The sequence below is a fragment of the Taeniopygia guttata genome, chromosome 13, assembly GCF_048771995.1.
Source record: "Taeniopygia guttata chromosome 13, bTaeGut7.mat, whole genome shotgun sequence".
Classification (NCBI taxonomy): domain Eukaryota; kingdom Metazoa; phylum Chordata; class Aves; order Passeriformes; family Estrildidae; genus Taeniopygia; species Taeniopygia guttata.
Window position 1 is genome coordinate 17,203,832 of NC_133038.1, and position 21,747 is coordinate 17,225,578.

Genomic DNA, 21,747 nt, shown 5'->3' on the forward strand with positions numbered 1-21,747 from the left:
GTGAATGTGCTGGACTGGCCTGGTTCCCTGCCCTGGCAATGCCCAGCTGTGCTCCAGGGTGGCTGGTGTTACCTGTGGGTGATGCCTTCACTGTGTGTTTTTTCCCTGGGCTGCAGCTCATTGTGTGCTGTCGCTGGGCTGGGCTGTGGTGGGCATTAAAGAGATGGACTGGGATGATCAGGACCAGGAGATGGAGATGCAGCTTCCAGAGCTTTTGTCTTTGGCTACTGGTTCTGCTCCTGATTCCCTTAAAAAGCAAATCAGAGCCTCAGCCACCATGTTACCAGGTGCATTGCAACCCTAAACATCTAAGGGCTGGAGGAACCTATTCCTTTGTATTTAGGAGTCAAATGGAGAATGTGATGATGTTCTGACACTGACTGGGGAATCTCCTGACCAATTTCACCCTTCCAGAGGCCTGTGCCAGTGGGGACACTGGAAGTCCATGGGCAGAAGAGCCCTGAGGATGAAGGTGCTGAGGTTGTGTTGAACATGGGACAGCAAAGAGGGGAGCAGCTGTATAAGGTTTTGTTGGCACCAGGAGTGCCAAAAGGGTGGGGTGAGGAGTGTGGGGCTTCCTGCTTCTCAAGGAAGTGTTGTTTTGTCAGATCTTGTTTTAATCCTGAGTGACCTCCAATCCCATCAGCACATTTAATTAAACATTATCCTAAAAAGTTGTATTTATCTATTTGTACTGAATTTGTACTTTACAGGATTGTTTGTTGTGTTGGTATTGATCCACCTAAAAATTACCCTCAGAAGAAGAGCAAAATGTGTGCTGGAAGGAGGGAATGAGTTGTGATGCAATACCCAGAGCTCTGCAGGCTGCATCTGCAAACAGCAGCAACAAAAACAACAGCTCAGCTCTTTTTGTGATATGTGAAGTGCAATTATGAGGTGAAATATGAAGCTGGTATCTTAATATCTTAACAATACTGAATTTATTTTCAAAGCTAAGCTGTGCAGAATGAATCATTTATCAGTGGACCATATGGAAAGGCACTTATCTAAACCCCCTTCTTAGTCCCAGGTGTGCTTCTCTGGCAAGAGCAAATCACACATAGTGCTTGGAAGAGAACTTAAATTCCAGATGCACAATTTTAAAAGATGCATTTGCAAAAACAAGGCCAATTTTTGGAATATGTTATTTTTCTGCTGCTTCAGGGATGTTATGAAACAGTTGCCCCCTGTTCTTTAGGGGTAACAGCCCCAAAATGCAGCTCAAGGGATGCCCTTTCCTCCCATGTCACTCCAGTTTGATGCCAGCGTTGATTTCTGAGGAGCAGGGCTGTCGTGGGGAAGTGTTTAATGCCTGAGTGCTTTCCTTGTCTCCAGCTCATAAATGCAGAGAGACAGCAAAGGAAGGGCTTGTATTGAGGTTGTTGCTGATGGATCCAAGGGGGAGAGCATCAGTTTGCCTTTCAGTGCTCCAGTGGTGCAGCTCCTGCAGCTCCCTGGCACGGGGAAGGTGCAGTTTCTTCCATGGGGCTGAGAGCCAGAGCCTCTGCCCTTCTCAGGGAAGTTGCTTTCCTCGGGAGAGCCAGGGCTACCAAGGCAAGAGGTCAGGTCTATCTTCAGTTCTTCATTGCCTTCTCACCCAGTAAAATAGAAATCACAGACAGTAATTAAGTCTGATGAAAAAAATACTGACAATCACTTAAAAAAAATTATTTAGAAATAATTCCCCTCTACGAGGAATTTCAGTTTTGGTGGAGACTGGAGTCTGTGCACAGATCTTCACTGGAGTCTTTTGCAATGAATCTTCATTGACCATTTTGTAGCACCAAATTGATGTGGTTTTATCAGAAAACCTGAGTGAGGCTGTTGAGCTCTTCCAAAGTGCAATCTGTGAGCAGCATTTGGAAGGACTAGAGAAAAACCTGGTCAGACATTGTGACTGAGAGCTGCAGAGTGGGGCCCAGCTGTGGAGGGGATATTTCCTCTCAGATCCTGAGCAGAGCTTCCAAACTGGTTGCAGTGACAGCTGTCAGTCAGAGGTGAGGTTAAACCTCACAGCTGGCAGCAGGAAATGCACCAAAGCCCTGGCTGTGTCTGCAGGTGATTTGGTGCACAGGAGCACATCATGAGATAGAACCAGTTGGTGTTCAGGCCTCTAAACCTCCTCCAAATGTATTTGGGATTAATGTTAGGCTGGGATTAGTCTGGCTTCCTTCAAGAAGGAAGGAACAGGATGTCCAGAGCAGCTGTGGTTGTCCCCGGGTCCTGGCAGTGCCCAAGGCCAGGGTGGACATGGCCTGGAGCAGCCTGGGATGGTGGAAGGTGCCCCTGCCATGGCAGGGCTGGGAATGGGATGGGCTTTAGCATCCTTTCAACACAAACCACTCCAGGGTTTTGTGATTGGCTTCAAAGCTGCACTGGTGCTCAGGAGATAAAAGCTCCTGCTGCTATCAATATAGGACCAGGTTCTGTGGTCTTGGTGAATAATTTCTAGAGTGGAAATCAGCAGCTGCAGGGTTTTTGCTTCATACAGATGCTGTGGATTACCGTGTGACTCTAGGCAGGTTAGTAACTCAAAGCCTTTTTAACCTGCTCCTGGGAGAACAATGGTACACAGAGGCAGGGACAGAGCATCAAAACTCTTTTGATTCAGTTCTGGTTTCAAGACTAGGTAGAAAAAAATCAATTCCTACTTTTGTTGAATGAGTATTAATTTAAAATATCCAAAACAGGCAGAGTAGCATCCATCACTTCCTGCTCAATGCTTGTGGCAGTGCTCAGGAGTGGTACTGCAGGAGCTCATTTTGAGAGGTTCTGACTCTCTGGTCCCTGCTGGCCTCTGTTTGCTTGTGGTAACTTTGTGGAGCAGCACAAAGTGAGGGGACACCAGAGGATGAGGACAATGCCACCTCTGCCAGAGCAGCTGCAGCCCTTGCATCCTGCCCTCAGACAAACTCACCTCAAAACCACACCCAGCCAGGCTGTGCTTCCCTTGCTGCTTGGCTCCCTCCAGCCCTGTCAGCTCAATCAGCAGGTGGCTGCAGTTCCAAGGGCATGAGCAAATTCCTGCAAAAAGCCTGAGGAGTAACTTTTATCTTGAGACCTGGAGGTGCTCTGGAATTTCTCCAGTTGGTTCAGAGGATGGGATGGCCTGCAGGAACTCAGTACTAAGCTAAGTGATTCAGAGAAGCCTGACGAGCTCCATATCCCAATAACACAAAATATAATGGAAACTGAATGTCTGACTGCCTTTAAGTAATTTGAAGATCCCAGTCTGTTATATTTATGAGACCATGCTTCGGGAGGCCCCAAGCAGACTCACCCTGAGTCCCCTCCAGAGTAGAAATACTCATACAGAATTGTCTGCAAGGGATCAAGCTTTACTGTTGGCAGAGCCTGTGAGTTCTGGCATGATGCAAAAGTAAATTTGGTTTAAAGTCCAGCTGGTTTACCTGAGTGAAGTGACAGGCTCAGAGGGCTCTGCCGCTCGCTGCAGGAGGAGCCACGACCAATCTGCAGTTGAGGTGATGCTGCCAGGAGTGATGATGGCCTTCACAGCAATAAAATGATCCCGGAATGGTTTAAGGAGCAGAGATAGCTGAGTTCTAGTAGATAATCTCCACCAAAGCAGTGCAAGTGCAGTGGATCCCTGTGTCCCCACATCAAGGGCTGCTTGTTTCTGTCTCAGTGCCCAGATGGGCCTGATATCTGTTGGTCTTTCGCTGGCATTTTAACTTTCCTTTCCTCAGTTTTGAAAAAAATGCCTTTCCTGAGCCAACTTAGAAATCCTTTATTTTTTTTCTTTTGTTTGGCTTTTTTGTTTCTTACACATCATGTAGCCTGGAGACTGCAAGGGACTGATTCCCAAAGAAAAATATCTCTGTTGCCCAGGCTCATAATTTATAGAATGGCTCTTCTGACCAGTTGTGTTTTCCATTTCATATATTCTCTGTTTTTCAAATCTGCCCCTTCCAAGCGGAAATGCAGCGCTCTGCAGAGCTGTGATGGGGGAATGCTGCTGAGAGCTCCATTTAGAGGTCAGGGGCCTGGGGCCAGGCGTTCCTTTCCTTCTGCTCCGAAAGAGGCTGAAGACAAAGGTGAGGAGAGGAAGGGGAGGTAAAAATACCCTGAGATCATAAACAGCCCCACATGTGCAGTCCCAGGGCTGCATCTCACACTGTCCATGCCCACGGTGGGCTCATTACTGCTCCCTCCAAACCTGAGGCACCATTTCCCAATCCCCTCTGCTCCCATGTACAGAACCACCCGCAGTCAGCCCTGCCCTTTCCTGCAGCGCTTTCCCCGGGAGGAAGGCAGCGTGGGGCGGGTGGCCAAGGCAGGGGCTCCTGGGCACAGCTGGCTCTGGGTGACAGGGGTCACAAACCAGGTCTTGCTGCGTCACACATGGGCACTGCAGTGTCACACACCTGGGCATTGCAGTGTCACACATCTGGGCACTGCAGTGTCACACACCAGGGCACTGCTCTGTCATACACCTGGGCACTGCAGTGTCACACCTGGGCTCTGTGGTGTCACACACCTGGGCACTGCAGTGTCACACACCTGGGCTCTGTGGTGTCACACACCTGGGCACTGCAGTGTCACACACCTGGGCATTGCAGTGTCACACACCTGGGTTCTGCAGTGTCACACACATGGGCACTGCAGTGTCACACACCTGGGCACTGCAGTGTCACACAGCTGGGTCCTGTGGTGTCATACACCTGGGCACTGCAGTGTCACACACCTGGGCACTGCGGTGTCACACACCTGGGCACTGCAGTGTCACACACCTGGGCACTGTGGTGTCACACACCTGGGTCCTGTAGTGTCACACAGCTGGGTCCTGCAGTGTCACACACCTGGGTCCTGCAGTGTCACATCTGGGCATTGCAGTGTCACACACCTGGGCACTGTGGTGTCACACACCTGGGCACTGCAGTGTCACACACCTGGGCACTGCTGTGTCACACACCTGGGCAGTGCTCTGTCATACACCTGGGCACTGCAGTGTCACACACCTGGGCACTGTGGTGTCACACATCTGGGCACTGCAGAGTCACACACCTGGGTCCTGTAGTGTCACACAGCTGGGTCCTGCAGTGTCACACACCTGGGCACTGCAGTGTCACACATGGACACTGCAGTGTCACACATCTGTGTCCTGCTGAGTCACACCCAGGTCCTGCTGTGAAGGGACAGAGAGAGGAGGGCTGTGGGGCCAGGTGTGAGCCTGCAGCCCCTGCTCCTGTTCACAGCCCTGCTCTCCCCTCTCCATGCCTGAGGCACAGCCAGTACAGCTCAGCACTGGGCAAAATTGCTGCTGCTCTGCAAATGGCCATAGTGGACATCATCAATGGTCATGCTGCTAGAACTTCGGGTTCCTGATAAATGCATGTGTACCTGACAAAGGATATAAACCAGGGAATCCTCGTTGTTTCCATGGTGTGTTTTACACTGGCACCTCTTTTATTGGATTAACAGGGCACTGCCTGACTTGCAAATTCAGCCAAGGCCATTTGGCCCTGTTATGATGCCCACGCAGCCTTGGAGTCATGGCAGAACAGGGCACTTCCCACCAGACCAGACTGCAGGCTCGGTGTGTGCAGAGCCCAAAGCCACCTGAAGGACACAAGCTCTGAGATGTGACTGCAGGACAGGCCTCCTGCCCTCTCCCTGTTCCTGCTCCCCAAGCTGGTGGTGGTGAAACAGCCAAGCCAGCCTTTCTTTAGGAGGTATAGCTGTGCCTCTGCTCCATTTTAGCTTTTCCCAGAAGCCTAAGCAAGGGTCAGGTCTAAGAATGAGACTTGAGGGCTGGCTGGGGTATGGGGAGTGTGACTGGGAAAGCATCTTCCCAGTAAAGGCAGGGGATTCCTGGAGCAGCCCCAGCTCTGCAGAGCTCCCATCAGTACAGGGCTGTTCATCCATTTCTGCACTGAATGCTTGCAACTATAAACTTATGTGGTTGCTAAATAGAACTGATATGGAAAGTAATATTTTTTCCTGGATCAAAACAAGAAACTGGGGGGGGGGGGTTTCAGTCACCAAGATTATGTTTTTTTTTATAAAGGAAAATGTTTCATTGTGATTAAATTAACATTTTCAGATAAAAAAGAAAAATTACATTTGAATATTTAAGATACAGTTGTACCTGCCACCTGAGAGGCATTGTGTAATATGATGCTGTTTTTCTGTTCAGAGCAATTGCTAAATCCTGAATCATGGAATCCCAGACTAGTTTGGATTGGAAGGGAAATTAAAGCTCATCTCTTTTCAATCCCCCTTCCATGTGCAGGGACAACTTCCATAGACCAGGTCGGTCCAAGCCCTGTCCAGCCTGGCCTTGGACACTTCCAGGGACCCAAGGACTTCCACAGCTTCTTTGTTTATCAGTAACTTGCTCCTTATTAATTTATTGGGACAGAGCTGCCACACCACAGCCCCATCATGGCAAAACCAGTGAGTGCTGCCCAGCCCTGAGAGCCCAGGCTGCAGAGAGCTTGCGACAGATGAAATATAGAAGAGGGAAAAGAGCAAAGCCCAACATTTTTATTATTATTTTTTCTAGTGGCCTCTGAGCTTTCAAGACCTTATTTTTTTTCCTTCTCTTTAAAACTTTCCTTTACAGCAATGAGGAATGGGAATACGTATGTTAGGAAAAAAAGAAAAAGAGAGATTTGTTGATAAACACATAAATCCAGGAAATGGGGATTTAAGCCATAATTTTGATGAAGTGGTGCTTACTGTACTTTGTGAAAATACTCCCTTTATAAATTGATATTAAACAAACAGCACAGAACACTCATTTTTAAGGACCCTTTACATAGTCAGTCAACTATTAAAAAGAGCTTAGGGCAAATGCAGACCAATCCTACCCATAATTTTTTGACTGATCATTCCTGACAGCTGTGTGGGAATCTCTGGGCCTAGAGGGACGAGTTCACAAGGAAAGATCAAACACTGGAGGAGCTGGGCCAGAACGGTGACTAAAGCTGAGTTTAGCAGGTTTGAGGGATTCCACTGGCACAGCCACCCGAGAGAGGCAGAGCTGCTTTAGAGGGCTCAAGGAATCACTTACTGCTCCCAACTGTGTCTGACTTTCCTACCCAGGAGGTCTCTTAGGCACCGAAATGTTTTTTCCAAGTAAGAGGTAGCTGTAGCATCAGGGTTAGTTATTCCAAACTGGACAGGATCAGGCTCCTGGGAGAGCATGGCACCAGGAATAGTTCTGCCAAGAGCCAACAAAATGAATGATCTAATAGGGCTCTTTTCCACCTCTGATTTTCAGCCCATGAAATGCTGTGGCTTCTGCTGCTCCCACGCTGTGATGGGGTGCTCCAGGCCTGAACAAAGACCCTGCTAAGCCTGGCTTACAGTCAGGGCTCATCCCTCCAGCAATGCTGGAATCAAACTGCAAGAAGGATGGATTGTTCTGACTTCTGAGTCTGGATTGTTTGGCTGAGATCAAACCTCACTGCAGTGAGGACCGTGCACACCAGGGACTGCTGGCCCCAGGCACCTGGGAGAGAGGAAAGAAGGAAATGACTTCACTTGGAACCCTGAGAGAGAACCAGAGCCTTGTGAGCCTGTGTCTGCCTCCTCCACCACCCCAGCCTCCCCCTGCACCACCATTGCACCAGAAGAGCTCCCTGGCCACACTTCCCAGGCCCAGGAGTTCTGATGCCACAAGCTGTAAGCAGTCACATCTACACAGAGCTGGCCATACTGGCTGTTTTTAGGAACAATCTCTTTCCAGAAGTGTTATTTTTTCTCTGAACAGTGGACTTCAGGACACTTCTCAAGGTCTCCAGGGTCTTTCTCTCCCACATACATGGCTGTAAGTCCTGGTAGCTCAGTGCACCACGTGTGTGATGTATTCCCACAGGGAATCTGCCTCTGGGATCTGCATCCCAGCAGCACAGGTTTCCATGCCAGCACAGCTGCCAGCACATGCTCTGGCAAGGCCCAGTTTCCTTTTCCCAGTGCCATGGCAGCACCCACAGCCCCCAGGGAGCTTTTTCTGCACAGCCCGAGAGCACCCAGCACCCAGGTGCCATGGAGAGCTGAGCTGCTGGACAGGCAAGCCCAGCTGAAAATGTGCACCCCAAACAGCCCACAAAGGGACACCAGCTGCCTCCCAGCTGGAAAAGAAAGCTGAGAATAATTCAAATCGACTTGCCATAAGTCTCTGAAGGGCTCTGTGCTTTGCAAGGGCATCATGGACATCATCCTTCGTACTGTCTTGTTGATCACAGTTGTGTAGACACACAGACAAACAATTTTCTTAAGGGATTTTCAATACTGAAGCCAAGATTTTGGCTGCTTTTTAACAGGGCAGACATTGTTAGATATTTCAGGCAGAATACAGGTAACTGTTGGGCACAAAATGATAGGCAAATTTTTACTCTTAAGAGAAAGCTGAAAACAAGATTAAACTTATACAATATGCATACAGTGTTCTCCCACCCACTCTTGGATGAAAGCTTAGAGCTTTTCTAAACCTTCTTACCACACAGGTATTCCACATAACAACAAATAAGTTTGCAGACATCAAAGAGCTACAAGGATTTGAAACATCTCAGAACCTGTGGGCAATAATTACATCCCGAAAGCATTCACCCACGTTTACAGATAGGGAAATGAAGATAGAGAGGGCCATGCACTTCCTCATTTATCCTATCAAATGGAATTACAGCAGCAATGAATTTGGCTGGGAGAAGTTCAAATTATTTGCTTAAGGTCAGAGCAGATAATCAAGGATGGAGCCAGAACAGGAACCCAGGATTTTCCAGTCCTATTTGTAATGCACTTGATCATCCTGACTTTGTAATTTGTCAGCAGAGTGAATGCTCAGTGCTCCTGTCAGTGCTCACAAACCTTTCTGTCACCAGGGCCTGGCACCTCCTCATTCAGAAATGCACCTTCTCCAAAAATCCCCTCCAAGGGGAGCCCAGAGGCTCAGCACCACCTGCCCAGCACCGTGACACGAACCTAACCCTGACCTGATCAGCCAGTGCCTAGAAATTCAGGGTACCAGTTTGACAGCTGTATTCCATGTCTGGTGATGCCCTCATTACAAATGCTGATTATCCAACCACTTTTTCCTGGCAATAAAACCTTGACACAAGCTTAGGAAATCTACTGTACTTGTGAGGAAAGTGAGGTAAGAATATGTTTCCATTTACTCTCTGAAAGAAAACAAAAACAAATGAGCTGCTACTGAATGTTCTTTTTATTCAGAAAAATAAATCAGTGGCACTTGTTCTAATTTATGTTTCACTAACTTTTCCTTGAGATTATTTAAAAGAAAAAAAAATTACTGTTTCTGTGGTTAGCTGGGAGAACATGAAGGACTTTCTAGTCCTGTTTATTCTCATTAGGGGCTATAAACTTCTACTTCTTGCTGTGCTCAAGTCACTGCGAGCTCTTCCAAATTTCAATGATATTCCATAAATTAAATTTTAAAGAATACAGCAAATTATTAGTGACAACTTCATGTTAGAAAAGAAGGGGCGGGGATTTAAATTCATCTGGGTTTTTGACTCCTACTAAATCAATAGGCTTCAGTTTCCCTTTTCAATTAAGTCAATACCAGAATTATCTTTTCCTCTTTTCATCAGACATGACAAAATCGAAACGGGAGAGAATAAGAAATAGAAGTCCATCCCATCCAGCTTCTATTTTAGCATGAGGAACAAATGGATACTGAGAGAGCAGCTGCAGGGCAAGTGCCTTTCCAGAGGAAACTCTGGGGAGGAAAATGCAGAGGATGGGGATGCTCCTGCAGGACAGGGGGAAAGGAATTGAAGCATAAGTCAGACCAAGAAAAGAAAGAGATCCTGAATCAGACCCAGGAAAACAAAAGAGAAGGTAAAATTACATTTTGAACAAATAAAAGTTACATAGAAAATTAAGTAGCTTCTTCACCACTTCAGATAGTGATAGGACAAAGGGGAATGGTTTCAGACAAAAGAGGAGAAATGTGTATAAGATGTAAGAAATAAATTCCACCCTGGCACAGGTGCCCAGAGCAGCTGTGGCTGCCCCTGGATCCCTGGCAGTGTCCCAGGCCAGGCTGGGCTAGTGGAGGGTGTCCGTGGCAGGGATGGTTGAAATGAGCTTTAATGTCCCTTCCAACACAGACCAGCCCGAGATTCCAAGAGCTGAGCCCAGGGCCTGTGTTTGTCCCTGCCCAGCAGGGACAGGTTTGCAGCCATGGCTCCCTCAGGAGAGGGACTGGGAAAGAGCCAAATCTTCCTGATATTTCATGAGGTCTAACACAGGGATGTGTAATTAGGCAGAAGGTACGGCATGGCTTTAAATGCTGCCCTGGACCTGAGGGTGCAGAGGGTCTGTCCTTTCCCTTTCCCAGGGCTGTCTGGGAACTCTGGAAAATTATTTCATTTCCCAGGTATTCATTTTCCTTCTCAGACTGGATTTATCATGGACCTGAGGTTCTTTGTAGTGACACTCTCACTGTGCCTTGTCCCGTGCTGTGCTTGGGGCTGGGGCACCCCTGTGGCACCCAGTGAATGTGGTCCAGGGCGTGATCCCAACCCCTCCTGCCACAGTGCTGGTAAATGCTGGTTTTCAGCCTCTTTCCTTACAGCTAAATTGTGTGAGAGTCCCCACCAGAGCCCAAAGCAAAGCAACAAGGCCTGTGTAGACAACCAAATCCACCAGGGTCGTGTTATATTTCTCTCTTGAATATTTTGAATCGCTTTCTCATGAATAATGTCTGTAGTGAGCCTGAAAATTATTCAGTGAAGTGTTTCTGCTACCAAATTACTTTTTAAAGTAGCCTAATTGTAAATTGCCCAGTAGAATCTGAAGGAACCGCCGCTGTGCAAGAGGGCTTTGCAAAGACCCTTGCAGCAATTTGTCCCCATTAAAGTGTGTAGAGCCAAGCCCTGATTTGCAGCAGGGGAGGCAGAGCTGCAGCTGCAGTGCAGCAGGATGGGGGCATTACCCTGTGCCAGGTCTGCAGCCAGCACGTTCCTTCTGACCCCAAAGCAGTCACTGCTGGCCTGCAGGAGTTCATTGGGGCTGGGAACATGAGCAAACCTTGGAGCAGGACACGGTGGTGGAGCAGGGGAGCAGCAGGAGCAGCTCCAGGCTGGAGTGGGCAGGGAGGGTGAGCCCTGCGCCCCAGCGTGCACAGGAGCACGTGGGGAATGACGGCTTAGTGATTTTACCTCAAAACTATGTGGACTTGGAAGCAATGTCATTTTCTTTCATGCATCTTTTATCTGAGAGCTGGCACGTTGTGTTGTGCATAGAAATTAAGAAGATGACTTGGGGCTCTCTTCTGTCGTCACTTACATGGTGTGTAACTCAATATTTTGTTTATTTATGGGAACATTCTTTTCTGCAGCTCCACAAAGATTGTGTGAGAGCAAAGGAGGCATAAGGAAGGAGAGGGCTGGCCCTCTCCACCCCAGAGTGAGAGCACTGAAAAAATAAAACCTGGCACCCAGGCTGCAGCTGACTGAAAGCATCTTTCAGTTGTGCATTAGAGCCAATGAATCCCTGGCCTCACCTCTCCCAGCCTGCCCTCGGCATGAGCCAGCTCGCCAGAGAGGGGGGCCGTAGGAAAATAAACTCTGTGTGCATGAAGAACTCTGATCTACCAGCTCAGAAGCCAACAGCCATTAGTTTCTCCTATCTGATGATTGCAACACATCTCTCTCTCCTGTCCCCTCTTGGCTTTAAGTAGTCCCTTGTAAAAACAAGAAAAGTTGTCCAAGTCTCTGGGTGGGTACAAAAGCTAAACCCCATCACTTTTGCCCTCCATTTGCACACCCACGTGCATCTGAGAGCAGCCCAGAGTTCCGTGGCTGCAGCATTTTGTGATGTTTAGATTACCTTGCTCGAACTTGTCCTTTTCCCTGTGCAGCTGAGGGCGTCCTGCCTCTCCCTGGGTACATTCCTGGCATGGGGATGAGCTCTGCCCTGAACGTTTCAGGGAAGGAAGGTGTTAGTTAAGGATGACAAATCGTTCCAGGTGATCAGATTGTATTTCTAAGGCTGGGCTGGCTGATGCTCTTTGAATGTCACAGCTGGACCAGTAGTGACAGAGGCACTTGGCGATTCCTGCCTCCTTTCTGTCACTGCTTGGAATGTTGGAGGATTCCCACATACCCTTGGGGGGGATGAAATGCTTTTGCTTGGTACAAAGCCTGATAAAGGCAAGTCACAAAATCTTGAGCTGAGAAAGGAATATTGATTCTACAAAGAAAGAAAAATATTTATTTAAGAAAAACACTGCCTAGAATTTCCATGTCTGACAGAAGCTTAGGGAATTTGACGTGAGGGGGTCAAAACCATTAAGAAAAGGAGGATGTGGACAGAACAAAGGCAAAGGACTCCCATCCTCATGTCAGTCTTGGTCAACCTGCCCATGATGCTACCTTTATTCATAGGGTATATGAACAAAGGCCATCACAAGCCATTCACCAGCCATCAGCCACCAGAAATACACTGTCAAACCCACAGCAACATTTTATGAGAAACAGGTTTTCATTTCTGCCAGCCCAATTCTATAAACCTGGAGGTGGGATTAGTGCAGGCAAGCCCCTTGTCCCACAAGGCCCCATAACCAGGGCAGGGTAGTGGGGTGCACTGCAGGGGATGGAGCTGTTGGACCCCAAAAGACTGTGGATGCCCAAGGCTGGGAAGCACAGGGTTGGCACACCTCCAGGTGCCCAAGTTCTCTCTCCTGTCAGGTCTGGGGACAAAGAAAATCAGTGGAGATCCAACACCTCCCCCCCTTCCCCCCGAACCTGCATTCCTCACTTTTCCCAGTCCTGGCTTGTTCCCATTACAGAACCTGCATGGGGCAAGACTGCACAGGTTAAACATCCTAATTAGAGGAGAGAAAGTTCTCCATGTGAGTTACAGTGGTGGGACCATTCCCATTCTGGAAAAGCTCTTTCCCAGGATACAGGGGAGGCAGGGACATGAGGGCTCTCTGGAGGGAGAGCCAGGGAGCTGCTGGTCCCATCCCCGAGAGCTCCTGCTGGCTTTCCCCCAAAGGGAAGCTCCCCCAGCTCCCCCAGTGCCAAGGCACATCTTTGAACAAGCTGATGGTTGGGGTTTTCCCCTTCTCCCCTCCTCCACGTTTTTCAGAGCAGAAAAAGATTACTGTTCTGATTTTTTTCGGGGGGAGCAGCTGTGAATGTATTGGGAATCGTTGCCAAAAAATCCTCTTGGGGGTCTGGGCACACAAAGCATCTGGGAGCCTGACAGGCAAGGACACACCTGAGGAAGTGTCTCAGACCAGCCACAGCGCTCATCAAAACTCCGGTGATAAAGAGCAGTGCTTGGGTTTCCCAGCTAATTTGTCTGCTGTTGGCTCTTTACTCAGGAATCCACTCTCAAACCCGATGTGGTGACATATAATTGACTGAAGAACCAAAATGTAACCAGAAGATGAATCAAGAGGAATTATTATCCAAACCCACCACTTAACTGCAAGGCAGTGGCAATCCACAGTGGCCCTTTTCATCTGCTTATCTTCATTAAGGCATTAGGGCTCCTCTGCTCTGGCAGCTCCTCCCAACCCACATTCATAAACAGCCTCATTCTTTTTTCCCCCTTTTTTAATTGAAAGAAATATGGTTTTCTACTTCTATGTTCATTTCTTAATAGATAAAGTAAATAATTAATGCTAGTCAATAAAAATGTCCATAATCCTTATGCTGTCCATGTGTTGAAGGTGAGGAAAGGGGCAAGGTAGGAGGGGGTGGAAATTTTAGTTGTTCCTCAGCTCATCTTAGCACAGCACCACTCCTTTGAATGAAGTGACACTGTCCTACCTGAAGCTCTTTCTCTTGGCTGTGCTGTCCCGAGGCACTGAGCACTTTCACTGCAGTGAGAATTGCTGGGAGCTGCCTGTGCCTGACAGTCTGGGAATTCCCAGATGCTGGGGCATCACTGGTACCAGGCTGTGCTTGGGAGAAAAGACACAATGTTCGTGTTCCAGAAGCAATTCTTCTAGCTCTTGGTGTTATTTTTGGTAGCAGAAGAATATGAAAATAACGATCTTTAGCATAGGCAAAGGTAGTCAATGTGGATGCTATTTTTTTTTTCTCTTAGATGGAGAATATGTACAAAAATTTATATCTTAAATCACAAATTATTATGAAAATGCATATATTGACTTAGCTCTATTTAAAGCAGGCTGGTTCAGCTTAACTTTGTATCTAAGTTGAGACTTTTAAATTATCATCATGTGCTGCCTGTCACTGTTGTTGTCCCGGGTTTATTATTATGGGTGACTCACCAACACCATAAGCACTGTCAAAGCCAAATATAATTTCTTTTAAAATAATGAATCTATTTTCTTTACCTTGAACTGCATTGATATTTTCCCTCTTGTTCTTCTGGCCTACTCCCCAAGTGTCTCATGGGCCAGCTGCATGTATGTCTTGTCTGCCAGAGATATCTTCTCTCTTATGAGTCAAGAAAACACATTTGAATTTATTCTCTGTTCACATCACCACTTGAATTCTGCTCTGAGTCCATTCCAAACAGTTATAGCTAAATCCATGCAAAATTTGGGGGGGAAAAATGAGATGTTTTGAATCCAGAATTAATATTAATGTCCAATTGTACTGTTATAATAAATACAGCATCAAACCCCAAAGTTTATGGAGGCTCAATTGCTGTGATTCATTCACTTCTAGAAGCTGTATTTCTATTCAGTTTCTGTACACCTGGCTCAGATTTTGTATCAAAAGTCACTCAGCATATCACTGTGAATGTGTCCCCTCTCCTGACAATATGACATTTTTGTCAGCAAAGGGAATGGGAGTAGAAAATTCAGTGGAACTTAAAGACTCTTGGGTTTTCTTGATCTGCTCAGAGAAGAGTTTACTATTTGTCAAGAACTAAACCCCATTTGCTGCTCTGCTGCCATCTGCCTTTATTGCTCCAACCCTTCAACGAGACTGTGGCACTGTGACAACCACTTTATTGTGCCTTACATCAACCCCAAATCATGCACTGAACAACTGTGTGCTTCATTTAGTTCTTGTTTTTAATCAAGACTGAGAACATCCAGCTCTCCTGTGCTGGAGTACTTCTGGATGTTAGCGATACAGCATTTTTATGCAGGTCTTGTTCTGTTTTACAGTCTTTAAACTTTGTTTTAAGCTGTGTAGCACCTTTGGTTCCTTAATTTAAATCCCCCTACTGCTGCCTTGCTGAGTCTGGAGAGCAAGTGAAAAACATCCCCCAGAGGTGTGAATTCCCCCTTATTTGAAGAGTGCCACACGCAAAGTGTCCATGCAAGCCCACCAAGGCTCAGCCCCAGCCTCTGCTGCCACGGGGTGCACATGCACGTCTGGTCCAGCCTCACAGGGGCATTCCCGATGTCCCTTCCATCAGAGTGGACATTCCAGAGGCAATTGTGGCTGCTGGCATGGTCCAGCAGCAGGACAGGGGCAGGAGGAGTAGTGGGCCATGGGCTAGGGCAACCCACTTAGTGGTATTTATTCTCTCTGAACTTCACATGATGGCTTTAGAAGCTCTCTCCAGCAATTCCTCTTGGAAAACACCACTTTGAACCATTTTCCTGAATTCCTTAGGGATGTTGCTAAAGCTGCTGAGAAATTGTCACTCATCTGCATCCAATACTAAGAACTCTAACAAACTGTGGGATAATTTTTCCTCCCAGGTAGAGGGTGCAGCAGATTCTCAGACTTATTTCCATCTCCTTTTCTGTAGGAATACAGACACTGACTCACGTTTGTGCAAAGCCATCTATTTAAAACAGGTCCAAGAGGACTCTGGAACATGTAGGAAAGAATTAACTTTACTGAATGATGCCAAAAGGACAAATCACAGGCTCCTTTTCTGTTATGCTCCATTTGGCTCCATCTTGCTGTATAGCCACACTTGTTTTGCTTTTTTGCCAGCTGCCAAAGGAAAGGAGAGACCTGCAGGAGAGGGATGAGCTGCCCAGAGCTTCCCCCCCAAGCAAGGCCATTGAGGGGCAGCAGAGCCCACCAGCATCAGGAGTGCACAGTTTTAGCCTTTATAATTCTGCAGGAATTCCCTGGAGTCCTGAATTCAAATACCATTCCTTGGGAACCATCAGGCTCTCACAGATGCTTGGGCAGCCAAGAGTTTCTGATCCCCTGCATGGATGGATCCCACAGAAGCACTATCTCATTTTAATTCTCAGAACATGTGTTGTTATTATTTGTGGTAGTTAAAGGGCAGAAGGATCACAGCCTTGTAAACCTGGCTGGTTCTGCCAGTCTGGCAGGGAAGAAATTGTCTCTTGATGTGGAGTCATTTTCAGACAATACAGGAACCCACCAGGTCCTTTTCACAGCTTCTCTGGCTTCACACTGAGCATCAAAGCTCAGGGAGAGGTGGCAGAATGTGTGAGGTGTGGGGTGCCACCGTGACATTTCCAGCTGGAGCTGCCTTGTATTCCTGAAATTGTTTTCTTAGGAGTTGGTGGGTTGTGTAATTCATTCCTTCTTTTTCCTTGCTGGTTATTATGGTCTCTGTTCTGTGTTTATAATGACGTGTGTTTACTAATAGTGTGGTGGCATCCACTGCCAAGCAGCTTCTGCTAACAATAAAACAAGGGAAAAGTGATATTTATGAAGGCTCGAGGGCTGGCTGGGCTGCAGAGCTTGATTTTTATTGTAGCTGACTGCAAACTTCTCAGACACGAGAATCTGTCTCTCATTGTGGAGAGCTGGTATTTGTTTCAATCTGGGTCCCATTATTGGGGTTTGGTTTGCATTCTGTAAGGTTGGCCATGTGCAGATTCACACAAACAAATGTGGAATTTATGTCTGTAGCTTTCACTTGTGGGATTTAAACCTCCACCTATTTGAAATGTCTCTGGAAGGGGATGAGAGGAACTACAATGTTCCTCTTCCTAATGGAAGGATGTGTTGTGTAGCAACAAGCAGGCAAATAAAAATAGTTTGAATTAATTTCCACCCTCTCCTGAGCCACCAGGGCACGAGAGAGCTGTGTCAGGGGAGGAAACCACAGCAGATGTCACTTGCCACTTGCTGCCTGTGTCCTGTGGCTGTGCAAAGGGACCTGTGTCCAAGACTGTCATCAGCCCAACACATTTCTCCAACCAGCTACTACTTGGAGACACCTTCCTGCCATCTACTGAGGTTTTCAGGCTCAGGGTGTTTCATGTTTGGAGAGCCCTTGCAGTGGTTCTCAAGCAATGTAAGAGAAAAGAGAAATTCCCAGAAAAGCTCTTGATTTTTGGGAGCAAACCAGCTCCACTTAAGCAAAGATTTTGCCCCAGATGACAGAGATGGGATATTGGAATGCAAGCAGTGCATGGGAATGTTGGGTGTTTCTAAGAAGAGCTGCGTGTTTGTGGACAATTGAGTTCCCTTGGAGGAACCTGCTGCTCCAAGAGGTGACTTGGCAGAGCCAGAGCCTCTCTGGGAAGTGCCTGCAGGGACAGGGAGGCAGCTGGCACTGTCTGCCTCCAAGCCAGGGCTCTCCCTGAAACAGCAGCAGGACAGATTTTAGTGCTGATGCAGAGCTTGGTTCATTGCCAGACTCAAACCTACAGTTCCCATCACCTCTCAGCTATTACTAATAATGTAATATTCTAATTTTTTTTTTCAAATTGCACAAAAACAAGAGTTGTTTAACTCCTGTATTCAGCTTTTTGATTTCCCCTGTGACTGTAATCCAAAATACTCATAGAATAAATGGTGACTTGACATTTTACTGACCAAACAGGGGTGTGAGGGGGACAGCCTAGAAAAGTACCTTTTTCTCTGGAGGAAAACGTTTGTGATAATAAGATTTCAGGTGTAAAGTCTCCTGCTTCAGTGTCTAGTGTCCCATGTCAGACATGATCTATGTCTGTATCTTGTCCTACCAATCAATCCACATAATTTGAGTAATGGAAACCAATTTTTTCATGCTGAAAGTTGTGCCAATTATACATGATTGAGTTATGAGTTTGTTGTCCTGCATCTCTCATCTCTGGGGTGAAGAGGAGATGGTATTTTAGGAGTTGGTTGTCCTGCAACACAAAAGTGCAACCAGTGCATCTCATACCCAGGAAAGTTTTAACAACTTAATGAATTTAAGCTGACTCCTGAGAACTTGACTGTGCAACTCTATAGTCTCTAGCCCAAGTTATATTACAGGAACAAGTAAACATAATCCATCTGATTTGTCCTTTTCCAGCTCTAAATTTTCTCAATTACATGGGCGAACAATATGTGCTCTGCTTTTATTTCCCACACAGTTTTCATTGAACACCACTTCATAACCACGTGGAATAAGTGAAATATGAAGTATGTCTGTGTTTGGAAAGTTTCCTGGTTTTCTTACCTGGATTCACATATAGGATAGTTGCCATATTAAAGTAATAAAAAATGAACATGAAAACCTTTCTGTTGAGGGAAGAAAATAATGACTCAGCCCCAGAAAAGATGAAACTTACGGTTTATGAAAGGCAGAACAATGAGTGCCAGAATTGGTTCAGAGGTGGCAGCAGCCCTGAATTTTGAATGTTCACTGTGGTGAATTGTTCTTCCCACAGTTACATGGAACCAAACAATCACAGCTTTGGCTGTCATTTGTGCTGAGACTTCAGGGAGAGCTCTGCTGGAGAAGGATGGATGTTTCTGCAGTGTTAAAGGTAATTCTGTTTATAATCTTGAATTTTACTTCTCAAACAAGAGCTTTATATTTGTACTGAATGCAGAATATTTTAAGTATTATCATTAGAGTTAAAATGCTGTGCAGGTTGTAAGTCCTTTGGTGACAATGGAGGGAGGTGTTGGCACACAGGGACCCTGACACTTTGCTTGTTCCTGTTGTATTAACTGATCAAAGGATGAGCTGCTTTCAACAAATGCAGCTTCTCCAGCAGCTGCACCCACCATGGCCCCCAGAGGTGTCTTCTGTTCATCCCCTCTGTGTTTGCCCATGTGTTGGATTCAGAGATGAGACAAAGGGAACTGACCCTAAAATGAAGCAGAGAATATTTACACTGGATATATGTAATGAATTCCTTCCTGTGAGGGTGGGCAGCCCTGGCACAGGTGCCCAGAGCAGCTGTGGCTGCCCCTGGATCCCTGGCAGTGCCCAAGGGCAGGCTGGACAGGGCTTGGAGCAGCCTGGGACAGTGATGACATGATGTTTAGTGTCACTTCTACCCCAAACCATTCTGGGGTTCTGTGCTTCTCTGTTTTGAGCCATCAGGTGAGAGGTTTTGTCTGCGTGGGGGTCACACTTGCCCTCCTCCCCCTGCCTGTCCCTTCCTGCTGCAGGAGCCTCTTGCTGTGAAGCCTTTTCTGTATATTGCTGCCAGAGCTGCTCCCCGGGGCTGTGCTCAGCCCTTTGGGGCTGTTGGCATCTCCTGCTGCAGCCAGGAGGAGGGGAAGGAGGGGAAGGATCCTGCAGAGACCTCTGCAACAGAGCCATGGGGGAGAGAGCTCACACTAGGGACTGGATTCTGTGTTTGGGGAAAAAATTTAAATTGTAGCTTGCTGCTAGCAATTTATCTCACCCAGACTGTGCTTTTACTGCAGGACTTCATAAATAATATTTCATTTCAGGTTTCCAAGGACTGAGTAAGGAATTTTAAGGACCAGACTGAAGGAAGCATATTCTTATCATCACTGTCTTTGATTTAGTGCTCTTTGTAAACTGCTGGGAGGTGGTGGGTTCAGGTACTATTCATAAATACAACACATTGAACTGGGCTGTGTTTAAACCCCCAGAGTTTTTAGTGTTTTAGCTCCAACACCTTGGGACACTCTGAGGGCTCAGTTTTCAGGAACCCAGGTAACACTTCTGCATGAGAATTTAACTTAAAGTCAGATCTCTGCTGATAGACATTCTTGTGCTGGCAGAGTGATTTACCTCAGTGGACTGTCTGGTTTTTGGGGAGTAAATGGCAGCAGCTACAACTCTTGAGCTTTCTTAAAGTGATGGTGGAGAGCTTCTTCACCTGGAAGAGAGGAGGCAATTCAGGTGGAGTCAGAGGGGCCATGGGCACTTGCACAAGCTGAGGATTTGTGTCAAACTCATCTTCCAAGTTTTCCATTGTGCAGCATTTTTTATTCCAAGAACTATCAGGGTAACTCCACTCCAGCTGCTGAGGAACTTAATCCAAGATTACTCTGTAAAACTCTTCAGGTCGTACTGTCACAAGAGTTCTTCATTCCCACAGCTGATCAGTGGTGGAGCTTTTCTCCCCAAGTATCCTCAGGAGCATGGGTTGCCCCCAGCAGCCTGGGAACAAGGACTGGGTCTATTCACCCACAGAATCCACAGCCATGCTGATGCCTCCTGCACTCCCTGTCACAGTGGCTGCTCCAGTACTGGGCTGGTCAGATCCCTTTTACAGCCCCAGGGACCTGTCCTGCTAATGCTGTGTGAGCACATGGTGAAGAAAAGCACATTTCTATGTCTCACTGGGAATTATTTTTCCAATAGGATTCACACCACGTTTGGAATTCTGCATATGTTGGTTACTCGTGATTAATGCAAATGAGAACTCGTTGCTCCCAGGCTGGATAAAGCGTAATTGTTATAACCAAGAAAACTGGGAGAAAGCACTGGGAAAAAAAGTAGACTGTCTTCCCCAGAGAGATCCAGGGAAATTAGACTAATAACAGAAGGTGTGTTGCCTGGAGAAAAGCTTAAAATAAAATTTGTGGGTTTTGCTTTCACACAATGTAACTGCATGTACATACACGGCTGTGTTGGGAAAGCTCTGGATGAATTCTGCCTGGATTGTTTGTCTCTGTGTCAGAGTCTGGCAGCAGCTTTGATGCAACCTGGTGTTGCATCTCATGTTGCATTTGTCGTGTGAACATTCATGCATTAAACTCAAATATGCCTTTAATGAGTATCTGAGTGAATCTAAAATAAAACACAAGAGCAACATAAGCCCAACCAAAATGAATTCACAAATCAAGAAAAGGAGGGGGAAGGGGAGAAACCAATGTTTGCAGTTCCTGCCGTGGCTGTCAGATGTTCCTTTTGGTGACATATGTCAAATGTAGTGGCAACCTGCAGCTGAATGCATCCAAATCAGCAAGGGAGCCCTGGCCGAGTGCCATGGGCTGCACATCTGTGTGCCAGTCTGAGCCTGGGGGCACCTCTGTGTCACAGCCTGGGAGCACCTCTGTGTCACAGCCTGGGGGCACATCTGTGTCACAGCCTGAGCCTGGGGGCACCTCTGCATCACAGCCTGGGGGCACCTCTGTGTCCCAGCCTGGGAGCACATCTGTGTCACAGCCTGGGGTCACATCTGTGTGCCAGCCTGAGCCTGGGGGCACCTTTGTGTCACAGCCTGGGGGCACCTCTGTGTCACAGCCTGGGGGCACCTCTGTGTCACAGCCCGGGGCAGCAGGACAGGCTGCCAGCTCTGCACAGGGTCACTGGTGTCACTCTCCCAGCCTGTGGGGTACCTGGGCCATCATCACTACAACACTACAGGTTTTTTCCTAATAATCTACTGCCTATGTGGAGTTCTGGCATGAGGCAGCATGGGACAGTTCGTGCGACCCTGGCATTTTTAAGAGTATCATTAATTTTCAGCAGCATTTTAAAAATATTTTTAAAAATATCTTTTTACTCTGCTGAATGCAGTCTGTTACTGGTTCTACTTCCAAGGGACTAACAGAAAACCCTTGATAGAGCATCCCTGCAGTTCCTGGGATTTGGTGCTACTCAGTAGTGCAGTCTTGGTGCAGTCCCACAGGGAGTTTGTTCTAAGAATCATTTGGCAGCACCGGCTGTGACTTTCAGGAAGCAGGT

General features: G+C 47.1%; 1 long non-coding RNA gene across 4 annotated transcripts in view; it reads left to right on the forward strand.

Annotated features, from left to right (window-relative positions):
• The window catches only part of LOC115497106 (uncharacterized), a 99,531-nt gene that overhangs the window by 33,583 nt on the left and 44,201 nt on the right, over window positions 1–21,747 (forward strand). For all 4 annotated transcript variants that reach the window (XR_012058152.1, XR_012058153.1, XR_012058154.1 and 1 more), the window contains one exon: window positions 18,515–18,613. This is a non-coding gene — a long non-coding RNA (uncharacterized lncRNA). The remainder of the gene's footprint in view (window positions 1–18,514; window positions 18,614–21,747) is intronic.